The sequence below is a fragment of the Rhamphochromis sp. 'chilingali' genome, assembly GCF_963969265.1.
Source record: "Rhamphochromis sp. 'chilingali' genome assembly, chromosome: 15".
Taxonomy (NCBI): domain Eukaryota; kingdom Metazoa; phylum Chordata; class Actinopteri; order Cichliformes; family Cichlidae; genus Rhamphochromis; species Rhamphochromis sp. 'chilingali'.
This window is the reverse complement of record NC_137942.1, coordinates 13,482,210-13,497,547: the sequence shown is the minus strand read 5'-3', so window position 1 is coordinate 13,497,547 and position 15,338 is coordinate 13,482,210.

Here is a 15,338-nt window from a genome sequence, read left to right as displayed (position 1 = left end):
ACACAGACAGTAGGAGGTGAAGAGGTGACACAAAGAGCATGTGAGGTCAACACGTACACACACATTAGTTAAGATTTATTTAGAGGGGAGATCAGTTATGTCTAGACAAGAAAGAGGAACAATTCATTTTAAGATAAGAACGGAAAGTACAAGCCATGAAAATAGAAGATGATTTTCTGGGTGAAAAGTCATGATGATGTTGATCTGATCTATGTATAAAATGTATCGGTGACGCATGAAGGGGCGTCAGTAAACAAACCCTGATGTTATAAAATAATTGTTTGTGCCTTAGTAAGTCGAAGATCAATTGCTGTTTTCAGTGATCTTCCCACGTGTGAATTAAAATCTTCGTTTGACTTCACCCGGCCGGACCAGTGTGGTTATTTTTCGATCACCTCTTGTACCCTTCCTCAATTCATGAATCTTAACATTATTTTTATACTAACGCAAACTCTTGCACACCAGCCGTTACGCACACAGATACATTTGGAAGTGAAGAGTAGTTTTGCATCCGGCAGTGAAAGTAAAGATCTGTGCCAGAGTTAGCTTGCAGAGAGTAATATGTGGGTCAGCAGGCAGTATTATTCATTTGAGAAATTATTCAAGTTTTGTTTTTTTGCACTCAAAAGACCAATATTGCAACAGGCTGTGAAAATTTAGTTTTACTTGTTTGAGATGACAGCTTCCTCTTCCCGCAAAATAAGTCAGGCTGGTTTTTTATTTTGTAAAAACAAACCTCTATTGACTTTCATGCAGACTAAGAATGTAGCTGCAGAAACTTGCTGGCTGAGGTCAGTGACAATAGGTAAATTCCACAGCGGATGATGAGAGGATTTTATTTTATTTATTCCTGCTCACCTTTTGGCAACAAAAGAGAAAGTGTGATACCAAAGTGTTGGATAGTTGCCTGAAAACTCATCCAGAATTTTCCACTACTTTTCAGTATGTACAGGGTGGGCCATTTATATGGATAACATGGGAATGGTTGGTGATATTAAAGTCCTGTTTGTGGCACATTAGTATATGTGAGGGGGCAAACTCCTCAAGATGGTGGTGGTGGTGACCATGGTGGCCATTTAGAAGTCGGCCATCTTGGATACAACTTTTGTTTTTCAATAGGAAGAGGGTCATGTGACACATCAAACTTATTGGTAATGTCACAAGAAAAACAATGGTGTGCTTGGTTTCAACGTAACTTTGAGTTATTCACAAGTTTCTCTTTGTTCACAGCCATTGACATGTCGAAGAGGTTAACACGTGAGGAGCGGATCGAAATTGTGTTGATATCTGGTGAACGCAATAACCGGGTCATTGCAGCAGATTTCAATGCAAGACACCCTACGAGACCACCCATCTCCCATGCTACAGTTAGCAAACTGCTTGCTAAGTTTCGTGAAACTGATTCAGTGTTGGATTTGCCAAAATGTGGATGCAAGAAAACTGTCACTAATGAAGAAACATCAGTGGCTGTCCTAGCTTCATTCAGCAAGAGCCGCATGTCACTGGAGAGTGGCATTAGTCGAACATCCCTCCGGCGGATATTAGCTACTCACAAATGCCACCCTTACAAACTCCAGCTACTGCAGCATCTCAACGAGAATGACCCAGACAGAATTTGCAGAATGGGCAAAACAAAAATTGGAACAGGACCCTCAGTTCACGCAGAAGATTTTGTTCAGTGATGAGGCAAACTTTTATGTGAATGGTGAAGTTAACATACAAAACCACCGCCACTGGTCTGACGCTAACCCACATTGGATGGATCCCTCCAAGACTGTTGGAACAACAAAAGTGATGGTTTGGTGTGGTATATGTTTGATGTGTCACATGTCCCTCTTCCTATTGAAAACACAAAAGTTGTATCCAAGATGGCCGACTTCTAAATGGCCACCATGGTCACCACCCATCTTGAGGAGTTTGCCCTCTCACATATACTAATGTGCCACAAACAGGACTTTAATATCACCAACCATTACCATTTTATTACGGTGTATCCATATAAATGGCCCACCCTGTAGTTAAAAAAAACAAAACTGTCTCATTAGTGCCACATACTATTCTTTAGTACAAGGTTATTAAAATTACTGTGTGGGGATGCAGTTGATAGAAAGCTCTGCTGTTGCAAAGTGACTGGGCAAGAGTCCATTTGCTCTGCCTAGAGAAATCCAAGATCCTCTGGTCTGAGGTAATGCCATCGAGTGTGCAGCTACCAGGCTGCACGAGTGGATCAGGTAACAGCCAGACAAGCAAGCAGGAGACAGTTCCATTTTTAATCAACTCACAGGAGGGTGTTAAATACTTTTTCTACTCTAAATGCTATATATAGAATCATTCATACCATTCATACCACTCAGTTTTTATTTAAAAACTGTAGATTTGGTTATACAAAAGGAGAAAAAGGGACAATGCAGCAACATTTTACATCTTTAAGTGTAAGACCACAGTCTGCTGTGGTAGTCTTTAAGTGTTTTCAGTTCTGGTCATCCTCTGTAGTGTGTTAGCTTTTATATCATGCTAATTATTCAAAATAACTGTTATTTATTTGTTGTATTTAACAATTTCTTTTTTACATTAATCATTTTTTTTTATCAACTAGCTGTTGTAATAAAATAAAATACATCTGGGTTAAATTAAATGGAGGTAACCACTATACAAGCTGTTTAAATAGCTACTTTATAACAATTTTGCATAGCTAAAAGTACAGGAGCATCTTTACCACAATGTAAGCTTAACCCCCCGTCCTGCAAAATTCCTACGTAAATAATATTGGGTATATACATAATGTATGACACTGTTATTAAGTTAAACATTGGACACTGTTTGCGGTCAACAGGGGCTGATGTAGCAGAAATAAACAATGCTCTTTTCTGAAAACTTCCTCAGAAACTCCTTTGATCGGGAACTGATATTAAACGGACATTTTATCAACCACATTTCTGCTTATTTCAAGATCAACAAGCCTGCACAGTTTCAGCTGTACTTTACATATTTTATTCTGAATTTCTGCTTTACAAGACCAACTAACATGGAATTTTGTCTGTGACACAATATTAAAGATTAGCTCAACTGCTTCCTCTTTCCCAGTAACCAGACAAGAACAGGTCTGGTGTTTCAGTATAAGCGCATGACAAGTTACCACCGTGTCAAAAATGAATTTAACAGAAAGCCAGCTGATTAATCATTAACTTTAAACAAATATCTGTGGGATCACTGCGATCTGAGAGTGAGTGGAATTTCTCCGAACTCTGACCTTTACCTATTGGACTTTTAGAGAGTTGTTAGACAGACTGCACCACACTCTGAAATAATTGCCGATAGCTATATCATTCAAATGCTCAAAAGAACAGACAGAACAAAGCCCTCCAAAAAAAAAACAAGCAAATTATACGGCTCAGGTCAGATTTATGTGAAGAGAGAGGGAGAGTGGAAAAGAGAATGTAATATCAGTAGAGAGAAATAAAGAGCACACATGAAGTAAGAGCTGGTGGAAAAATGATTGCTTTAACACCTGGCTACTGCCCTTGAACAAAAACTGTGATCACATCCAAATTCCAGGTTGTGGTGTTACATTTAAAGATGAATGGCAGAGACAGAGGAAACGAGGAGAGCGAAAGGTTTCCATAGAACTCTGGTGTGTATGGAGGGCTATAGGGTTGGCAGCACACTAGCAGTGAGCTCATGTTGGTCCATCCGATTTTGGCTAGCCTTTTGCTTCATCTTTGAAAACAGTACAGCAAGCTTGAGCGAGAGCTGTAATGGCTTTTTTGTGGAATTACAGTGGGACCGTCTGGTCAAAGGAACAGGCAGATTGAAAGGCATGTTTTTCAGAATGTTATTGCTGAAGCATTTCTATGGGAACAAACACACATCTCAGCTGAGCCACAGTGAACTCAGCAGACAGAGAAGTGGACAGATGTTATACATGAGTGGACAGAAATAAGTTCTTGGAAACACTGCACCATTGTTTGTTTATTTATCATAAAGTAAGTGACTCAGAGCAGTTTGCAGAGGGAGACGCTGTTCTCTCTGCACACAGCAAAGAGACCATAATGTGAGCCTTTGTTCAGCCACAACACGAAGAGATTAAAAATGGGTCAAAAAGACATTCCATGAAACACTAAACAAAGGATTTTATTTTCTCTTACAAGACACAGGAATTAACATCATCCAAATGAAAACCCCCAGTACAATTTTTTCCCCTCCAAAGAAGCCCGGGTAAAATAGACCAGGATTAACCCCAACCTTGAAGCCAACAGTTTCCAATTCAAAACAGACCCATTTCCCTGTAATTCTCCAAAAAAAAGCAGGAAGAGAAAATTTATGTAGGGTCATTTGAGTGCACTAAACATTTATTGCACTTGTTACTGCCATTACACTGCTGGATCAGGTGAACCTGAACTCATCGGTCTAGTACGGTGATGTTTTTTTTCTGAATGTGCATGCAAAATGCAAGGAAGTTGTTCATGCAAAGGAGTCGGGTTAAAAATGACAAGAAGTGTTTGCATAGATTTCAGTGGAGGAAGCTTTTTCCAAAGTGCTGATACCAGACTCTGCACAGAAGTTTTACTGTAATGGAGTAGAATAGCAGGAAACACTGCCAGGGCACACACCCTGCTGGGCCTTACTGGAAGCATGGTGCTATTTGAATAACATGACAAGCGTGACAGCGTATGCCAGCATGGAGTAATTGTGTCATTGGTATGCATGCAAACAATAGTTCGTAACAGATTCCCTTTCAGCTTGTACAGCCCATGCTAGAACAGTACATTGTAGTACATTGCAACACGTGGAAAGTTTGACTTAAGGCTTTCAGTATGAAAAGAAGGCGGTCATGTGTGAATGTGGTACATCCACCCACCAAGCATGAAGGAGCTTATTGATATGTGACAAAATTACAAACTTCGCATAAAGCATCGCAAAGAAAGAAAAGTGCAAAAACACTTAATTTTTATAATGCAACTTCACAAAATTATAAGAAATGTAATAAAATCATTGACGTAAAGCAATAAATAAATAAAGTCTGTATTGCTGCTGAATTTGAGTATACTGAAGGTCTGTTTGACTCTGCTTTTGTGTGGGTAGTGTTTGTACACTGTAACAAGCACAGAGAATGGGGAAATGCTGACACCTAGTGTATAAAAGGATGCTCTTCTACGACCCGGCTCAGTGTGACTGCTGCAGACAGTTTATGGGACCATCTGGATGATTAACTACTCGCCTACAGGCTTAGTGCATGCATAATGAGTTTGTGATAAAGCTTGAGCAAACTTGTGCTCATCACATTGAAGCAACAAGAGCACATCTATTACTACTATTGGGCTTTTTTGCTTCTGTGTTTATGAGCAATCAGTTTTTTTAAACACATTTATTTTTTCATTATTGGTATTATTGTTATTGTCTAATGTGCCCCCTCCGTTCTGAAGGGGACACAGCTACACATTTGTTAATTATTAGTTTGTTGGCCAAGCATTATGATACTCCCATTCCTTAGTTATGGCGCAGTAGGCTCAGGCTGCTGTTTGGCTTCCCATGATGCACTGAGCACTTCTTCTCCACCCCCTCTGTGCTTATCCACCACTATGTCATGTTATTAAACTGCACCTCGTCTTTCCTATATTGTATGATTTGTCCTGGTTTCCTAGTGCTAAACTTTTTCATCTCCTCTTTTCTTTTAATCCATCAAATGGTCGGAGCAAATTGATGCCCCTCACAGAACTTGGTTCACCCAGCAGTTTCTTCCGGTTTAACAGGAGTTTTTCCTTCCCACTGTTGCTGAGTGCTTGCTTGGTGTTTCTTTTCATGTTGTATTTTCTTTACTTTACAATGTAAAATACCTCGAGGTAACTGCTGTTGGGAATTGCTGCTATAAAAGTAAAATAAAAAAGGCGACAAACCAGCAGAAAAGTATTTTCCATTCATCAGTTCAGCTCAGTTCTCTGAATTTAAACCTGTTTCCGCTCATTGTTTTGGTTCCGCAACCTTTGACTTTGCTGCTTTAATTCAGTTTCACCCTGGTTTAACTGTACTACAAATACAGCAGAGAGACGTGGAACAGCACAAACAAAGTGGAGACTTTAAGCAATGATGACCTTAACACTCCAAGGTGGACCTCATGGACAGGATGTGCAAGATGCGCTGTTTGTCAGTTTCACAGTATATATGCACCTGTTTTATTATTATTATTATTATTATTATCATTATTATTATTATTATGATTATTATTATTATTATTATTATTTATTTTTACCTTGCTGTATTTCCAGAGAGAATAACTGTTGTGTTTACAGAAATTAGAGCTGCTAAATTATTTCATTGATATTAATATTATTAACTCATTCACTGCCATTGACGTCTATAGCCGTCAATTGCAGTGAATGAGTCAATGGGTTTAACTCATTCACTGCCAATGGCTGGCAGTGAATGAGTTAATATGTGGTGATTAGTGCATTTGACAAAGGATAGATTTTCTTATGATTGACTTGTATTTTTGCTAAAACTCTTTTCTGTTTTTTCAGTCTGGCCAAAAGCTATAATCTTCTATTCAGATTTGCTTTTATCTCTAACCTTTTGATTGCCTTGCACAGTTTTCTCTGTCACACAGTGGGATTTAATTACAGCATCTACTGGAGTGATTGCTGCTTATTCCAGTGTATATGTGGGTGTGGGTGTGTGTGTCTGTTTGTGTGTTTGCTTATTTCATTTATTTATTTAGTTAGTTACTTGCACAGACCAAAGCATTGTACATTTATATAAGCAGTGAAAGAAAATGTGGTCAGGAATCAGGTGGTGTCTAGAATCAAATTAAAGACCGCATGCATCATAGTTGATTGGGTTACCATGTCTCTGGCAGGCATGGCGCCATTACAGTGGCTGCAGCTACCCTGCATGATTTTCTAGTCAGCCATGAACATGCTGCCTGGCTCTTGCTGACAATTTACTTTTTGCCCATTTTGCATTATATGTTGGCTTCATTTAACCTTATTAGCCTCCATTGGACTGTTGTTGTTGGCAGTGTGGAACGGCAGCTCCATTGAAGGAAGCTGCACTCTGGAGATAAGACTGTACTCGGCTTTGACAGGAACGATTTGTCTTTGTCCACTGAAGTAAATACTGCACGTTGGGAAATGCTGGGGAGATAGTGGTAAAGGCTGAAGAAAAATAAAGTCATTTGTGCCATGTTCTCCTTATTCCCTCTAAACTCTATTTTTCTCGGGTTGAGGCTGATGGTACTGAGCCGCTTTTTAACCGGGCAGATGCCATCTTACAACTCACTGCAATCATTGTATTCATTGTAGAAATCATACTTTTAGAGTCTTCATCAGACAACTGCCAGTCTTATTGTGTGGATGCCTTAATAGGCATCCACACTATTGAGATCCTGTTTCTCTTTCTTCTTTATTATTATTCCGGGTGTTTCCGTACACTTTTTGCCGTGGATCTACTTCCACAATTTTTGTGCTATTTTCACCGTTCAAACTCTAAACTGTTCTGCTCTTTCTGCTAATGCCGGCTATGACTTTTGGTGTTTATTACTATTATACTTTTTAAAATATTACACTTTTTTCCTTTAATTTGTCCCATTGAAATGAATGGGAAACTTCCACAATTCTGCTAAAACTTTCTTGTCTTTGAAACTTAACTACTGCCTCATACTTTCACCTAGAAACTCCATTCAAACTTTAAAATGTTCTCAAATGATTTGGCTATTCCTGTATGATTCAGCTTTTTCAGATCTTCTACCGTTTTAATCTTATCCCTCTTTGAGTTTTCAGTTGCAAAATTGTGATTTTTCAGAAAATACATGCGTTGCTATGGTTGCTATGCAATTAACTCAGAGGGGACAGTGAAACTGTTTGAATTTTCTCTTCATGTCCAAACAACTTCTTGCTACTCGCTCAATTTCCACTCAAGCCCCACAAATTATACATCAAAACGTAGGTATTTTTGCTGGCTTTCAGAAAATGTCACTATCATTGTTGTGGGACTCATAGATATTTTGCAAATCTCAGAGTAACACAAAGTCAGAAAACTCTCCATATAAACTCAATGGAGAGTTTGTTCAAAATCACCGCTGGATTTCTCTAATGAGAGGCATTTTCAAATTGTCATATCTCCTTAACGAAGCGAAGTTAAGACATGAGGCTTGTTCCCGTATATGTTCAGACACTCCTGACGCTCACAATTCAAGAATTTCTTTCTCACCTATTACCATTCTGAAATGAGTTGGACTTGTTTGAGGGTAGGAAATTTGTCCCTCGCTCAGATTTCATCAGATTTCAATCTCTGGAAATGAACCACTTTTTTCTCTCGTCATATCTTTTTGATGGATTTCCACAGAGCCCTGAAAATTTCCATGACTGTTCACCAAAGCCTGCTGTTTCTTACGGTGAAAGAATGATTTTGATGCTCCATATAGATTTAGAGTTACCAAAGGTTGTTTGAGCGCAAGTCAAGGCAGTTTTTGCTTCGCCTCTACTCAGTTACAGTGTATTACAAGTCATATATCTTTAATAATTTATGTTTTATCTCTGAATTATGAAGACCTGAAGATTCCCCCATCTCTTCTGAATAAAACGATGCCTGAATGACCGTTCTAGCCTCTACGGTTAGGAAATTATGGCCATTTGTTCGAGGGGAATCCTGAATGTCAGAAATACACTGAAGAAAACTCACACCTCTCTCTGTGCCTGCATGTGTAAGGGCTGACTACAGCAGGTGCAGCTAATTTAACTGACCTACATATACCAAGCCCAGACTCTCAACAGCTCCTGTTCCCTTTACTGTCTGTGTATGTGTGTCTGTGTATCAATATTTCTCCTATGTTTAGGTATTACTCCTCAATCATAGTATTTCTGCTAAAGCAAAGTACTTCTACTACATCTTAGTACTTCTGCTAAATCATAGTATTTCTGCCAATTCATAGTATTTTTGCAAAATCATGGTATTTGTGCAAAATCATGGTTTTGGGGCCAAACATTTCTGTTATTTTATAATATATGTGCTGAATATATTATATGTGCCAAATCATAGTATTTATCCCAAATTATAGTATTTATGCCAAATTACAGTATTTCTGCTAAACCAGAGTATTCCTGCCAAATCATAGTATTTGTACTGAAACATGGTACTTCTGCCCAATCATAGTATTTATACTAAATCATAGTACTTGTGCCAAATCATAGTATTTATACCCAATCATAGTATTTCTGCTAAATCATAGCATTTGTGCCAAATCATGGTATTTGTGCAAAAACATAGTATGTCTGCAAAACCATAGTATATCTGTTATGTTATAGTATTACTACTAAGGCATAGTATTTCTGCCAAATCATAGTGTGTGTGCCAAATCGCAGTATTTATACCAAATCACAGTATTTGTGGTAAAACATAGTATTTCTGCCATATTGTGGTATTTGTGCAAGAACATTGAACTGTTATGTTATAGTATTACTACTAAGTCATAGTATTTCTGCATTGTTATAGTATTTGTACTAAAACGTAGTATCTCTGCCAAGTCATAGAATTACTGCAATTTCATAGTTTTTTTTAGGAAATCTGTTATGTTATAGTATTACTACTAAGTCATAGTATTTCTGCCAAATCATAGTATTTGTGCCAAAGCATCGTATTTGTATGGAGTCATAGTATTTCTTCTAAATCATAGTATTTCAATCAAATCTCAGTAGTTGTTGTTAAAACGCAGTATTATTGCCAAATCATAGTATTTGTACCCAATCATAGTATTTCTGCTAAATCATAGCATTTGTGCCAAATCATGGTATTTGTGCAAAAACATAGTATGTCTGCAAAACCATAGTATATCGCTTATGTTATAGTATTACTACTAAGGCATAGTATTTCTGCCAAATCATAGTATTTGTACTAAATCATAGTACTTGTGCCAAATCATAGTATTTGTTGAACATCATAGTATTGGAACCAAAACATAGTATTTGTCCCAAAGCATCGTATTTGTATTGAGTAATAGTATTTCTTCTAAATCATAGTATTTCAATCAAATCTCAGTAGTTGTGTTAAAATGCAGTATTATTGCCAAATCATAGTATTTGTACCCAATCATAGTATTTTTGCCAAATCGTGGTATTTGTGCCCAATTAATAATTCTGTTATGTTATAGTATTACTACTAAGTCGTAGAATATCTGTTATGTTATAGTGTATCTGCGGAATATAGTATGTGTGCCAAATCGTAGTATTTACACCAAATCACAGTATTTTTGCTAAAACATAGTATTTCTGCCATATTGTGGTATTTGTGCAAGAACATTGAACTGTTATGTTATAGTATTACTACTAAGTCATAGTATTTCTGCGTTGTTATAGTATTTGTGCTAAAACGTAGTATCTCTGCCAAGTCATAGAATTAATGCAATTTCATAGTTTTTTTTAGGAAATCTGTTATGTTATAGTATTACTACTAAGTCATAGTATTTCTGCCAAATCATAGTATTTGTACTAAATCATAGTACTTGTGCCAAATCATAGTATTTGTTGCACATCATAGTATTGGAACCAAAACATAGTATTTGTCCCAAAGTATCGTATTTGTATGGAGTAATAGTATTTCTTCTAAATCATAGTATTTCAATTAAATCTCAGTAGTTGTGTTAAAATGCAGTATTATTGCCAAATCATAGTATTTGTACCCAATCATAGTATTTTTGCCAAATCGTGGTATTTGTGCCCAAATAATAATTCTGTTATGTTATAGTATTACTACTAAGTTGTAGAATATCTGTTATGTTATAGTGTATCTGCGGAATATAGTATGTGTGCCAAATCATAGTATTTATACCAAATCACAGTATTTGTGCTAAAACATAGTATTTCTGCCATATTGTGGTATTTGTGCAAGAACATTGAACTGTTATGTTATAGTATTACTACTAAGTCATAGTATTTCTGCGTTGTTATAGTATTTGTGCTAAAACGTAGTATCTCTGCCAAGTCATAGAATTACTGCAATTTAATAGTTTTTTTTAGGAAATCTGTTATGTTATAGTATTACTACTCAGTCATAGTATTTCTGCCAAATCATAGTATTTGTGTGAATTTGTATACTGTAATATCACTGTATTATGTAGTGGCTAAGTAGGGGCTGTTTACTAAGTGCATCAGTGTAAATAGGTCATCTCTTGTGTTGGAGTGCCCTCTTGTGGCGCCTTTTGGGTAGTGCCTTAGTAAACGGGAACCCTGTAAAAAGTGGCATCAGACTGATTTGTAGTGGAGGAATTTGTTACCAGTTTTCTTAATCTTTAATCTGTATGCATGTTGTAATGCATACCCTGTTCTTAATCATAGAAACCACACCATATCACCTCTCCACATCCTCCTACTGTATGCCATACCTCCCTGTACCATCCATCTGACCGCAATAAACTCCACCTTGTGGTAATCTAATCCCTGGATGTCAGCCTCTCCTTCTGACCGAGGATAGTTATAGTATTTGAGCCAAATCATAGTATTTGTGCTAAAACATAGTATTTCTTCCAAATCATAGTATTTGTGCCAAAGTATAGTATTTCTTCCAAATCATAGTATAACTGCATAATAAAGGTTCTTGAGCCACATCAGTGTTTGTGCCAAATCTTAGTATTTCTTCTAAATCCTAGTAATTCTGCTCAATGATAGAATTTCTGCTATGCTTTAGTACTTTTTTCCTAGATTGTAGTACTTCTGCTAAGTCAAAGTATTTTATGTAAATCATAGTATTTCTACCAAGTCCCAATGTTTCTGCTAAATCATAAATAATGTTTTAGTACAAATTGTATGATTTGGTGGAACTTTCTGTGTTCCAGCACAAATGCTATGATTTGGCAGGAAAAAAATATTATTTAGCATAAATACTAAGTTTTAGCAGAAATGCTATGTTTAAACTTTAAAAAATTCTGCTATTTCTGCTGATGTGTGTTATGACTTTTGACCATTGAAATGAATGGAACACATTATCAATGTGGTCACTGATTTTGCATGATGGGCTGAGCTGTGTTTTACCTCAGTGAGATAAGCATCCGTTCTCAGACTGGGAGGCCTGGGTTCAAATCCAGCTTATGGCAACATTTCTTTCACTTAACAGTTAAACTTTTTTTAAACTCTTTTCAACACAAATTTCATTTTTTTCACCCCTTTTCAGCAAAATTTTCAGTTTTTTTAACCCCTTTTCAGCACAAATCCAAACTTTTTCAGCTCTTTTTCAGCAAAAACCTCTTTTCAGCAGAATTCTGCTCAGTCACCTCTTTTCAGCAGAAATTCTGCTGATTGAACTCTTTTCAGCAGAATTTTCACCCCCTTTTTTTTGCCCAAATTCTGCTAGCACAATTGTCAATCTCTCCACCTTTTCTTTGTGAGAAAGTGTTTGGCTCAGTGAGCTAAATAGCTGCCCTTTGACCAGGAGGGCCAGGTTTGAATCCTGCTCAGGGCCTCTTTTTTTTTTTTTTTTTTTTTTTGTTTCAACTTTTTCAGCTTTTTTCAGCAGATATCTTCAGCCGTTAAGGCATCCACACTGCATTTTCGCAGGAAATGCAAATTTTTCTAGTTACATGAGATTCAGGTCTCTGATGGTGGACCGTGACTTGATGTACCGTTTAAGCCTGATTCCTTTAGAGCTTTTCAACCATCTTTTATACAGCCTTTGATGACTTGTCAACGCATTTGAAGAAAACAATGCTATTAAATCAATTATATACGCTGTCCACTGTTATCATGTCATTTAACATGATGTGAACTGAGGGCTGTACACTATATGACAAATATGGAATAGGTTCAGAGCTGTTATTTAAATGAATCACAGCATGATGCTTGCTTAAATATTTCAGTCATCTCTTATTAACTTTGTACATTAACACTGTAATTAAGGTTAATCTTTCACTATAATATTTTGTCTTACATTCGTCTTCTTCTAGATCCACTAAACATACGGTCATGTGAAAAAGATGATTTTCATCAAGTGTGAGCACCTTTATGAAAGCAGAGGTTTACTGGTGCATTAAGATGTGTGTTAATACACTGCCACAGTCTTCCCAGGAGTGGATGTCCCAGCAAATGTTTATACTCTACAGGCCTCAGTTAGCATGTCAAATGTTAGCATTCATGACAGTACAAATAGAGGAACAGGGATTATTTGGAAGAATTGTCAGGAGAAAGCCTCTACTTTAGAAAAACCATAGCAGCACATCTTAGATTTGCATCTACAAGTTGCATCTGAACAAACAACAAAAGGAGATGTTGCGAAATAAGGCAAAGCACCACATGTGGTGAAAGGCAAAAGTTAGGCCTACCCAAAAGCCAAGTCTGCTTTATTGCAATCAGGATCAGCATTTACAGAAATGCAGTGGTCCAGTCAAGGCCCTCAATCCAAGTGAAATGCTGGGGTGGGGCTTTAAGAGAGCTGTGCATAAACAAATCCTCATAAGCCTCTGAAGCAACATCATAAAGAAGAGTGGGCCAAATTCCTCCACCGTGATGTGAGACACTGATAAAGTTGTGCAGAAAGCAATAACTTTAATTTCTTGCTATTAAAAGTGGGTCTACAAGTGAAGCATGGGGTACGCTTAGTTTTGTTCGTGACTTAAATGTGTATGTTGCATGTAGTAAATACACAAAGATAAAGTACATTTGTTTGATTTTACTGTTGATAGTAATTACAGTTACAGAGATACACCCCCAGGTTTAATAGAATGGGTGTTACATGAAATAAAATAGATCCTCACATCACAGAGCTTGTATATAAGAATTTTATTTCAAGCGCAGTAAACTGATATACCCATACTGGCCATTATAATGCAGTGAGCAGTTTAAATGTAGTGACAAAATACTGGAACAAGGAATCTTTGGGGAAAGGCTACAATTTTAAAGTCTGCCTCGTGTTGTGTAATTTTTATTGCTGGAGTTTTTAGTGCATTAAATTGAAAAAAGTCTCAGTCTTTATGACTATAGTTTGCATCAACTTGAGTCCCCAAACCAGTTTTTCAGTAGTAGCAATTCATCTTTTTCTTCATTTTTACTCTCTTTGTGCCAATGTGCCTTTATCCTAATCCCTCAAGTTTTATCACTTACCTGAGTAGAAGACGTTTTCTTTTTTTCCTAGGGAACAAATGAAAATGAGATCCATGTTTTTTTCAGTTTCTAAAATTATCCTATTACTTTTGGCGCTGACTGAACAAGGGACAGGTCTAATTAACTTTTCAAGTGGTTCCCTGGTAAGAGAAAACATTCCTCCAGGGATTGAGTCCCTCCTCAGTTTATGAGTCCACTCAATCCTGTGACATCTGCTACATACACCCACCCTCAGTGGCAGCATTAGAATGAAGCAATGCAATGTGGTTAAGGTGTCCAAGGAAGTTACGGATTTAAATTGCGGCCGCAGCAGATGGAGAAGAAAGATGAGGTGAATCAAAATGTGAAGAAAGAAGTGTTGGAGAATTAATCAGCCAGACCCTTTGCTGACCTGCAAACAGAATGCATAAAAAATATGAGGAAATGAGCAGAATCTGCAGCATGATTGATTTCAGCCTGGTTTCCCGGCCACATTATCAGGTACACCTGTGCAGCTCAGTGCATTTAGAACGTAAACATCGGAAAGACGACCTGTGAAGTTCAAACTGAGCATCACAATGGAGAAAAAGGGGGATTTAAGTGGCTTTGGATGCGCATGGTTGTTGATGGCAACAGAGTTTTTCAAAAAAGGTTTGATTTACTCGGATTTTCCTCTAAGATTTACAGAGAATAGTCTGAGAAAGAGAAAACGAGCAGCAGCGTTCTCGGTGAAAATGTCTTGTTGATGTCAGAAGACAGAAGAGAAAGGCCAGGCTTTTTTGAGCTGAGTGGAAGGCAAGAGGAACTCAAATAACCACTTGTTACAATCAAGGTATGCAAAGCATTACTGAATGCACAACATATCAAACTAGTAAGCAGCTATAGCAGCACCACCAGACCATATCAGCTTTCAACTAAGAACAGGAAACTGAGGGAAGTCATTAAAACTAGACAATAGCAAATTGGAAAAAACGCTGCCTGGTCAGATGAGTCTTGATTTGTGCTTTGTACCAATTTCTTTAATCAGAATTAGAATCAAAATACTTTATTAATCCCCAAGGAAATGATATTTAAACACCACAGCCTACCTGAGTATTGTTGCTCACCATGTCCATCCCTCTTTTTTGCCACACCGTACCCATCTTCTGATGTGCTCCCAGCAGGATAACAGATCAAAAATCATGTTTCACTCTTATAAAAGCACCTCCACAGTCATGAGATCTTAAAACAACAGAGCACCTGGGATGTGGTGAAATGGGAGCTTCATATCATATATATGCGAGC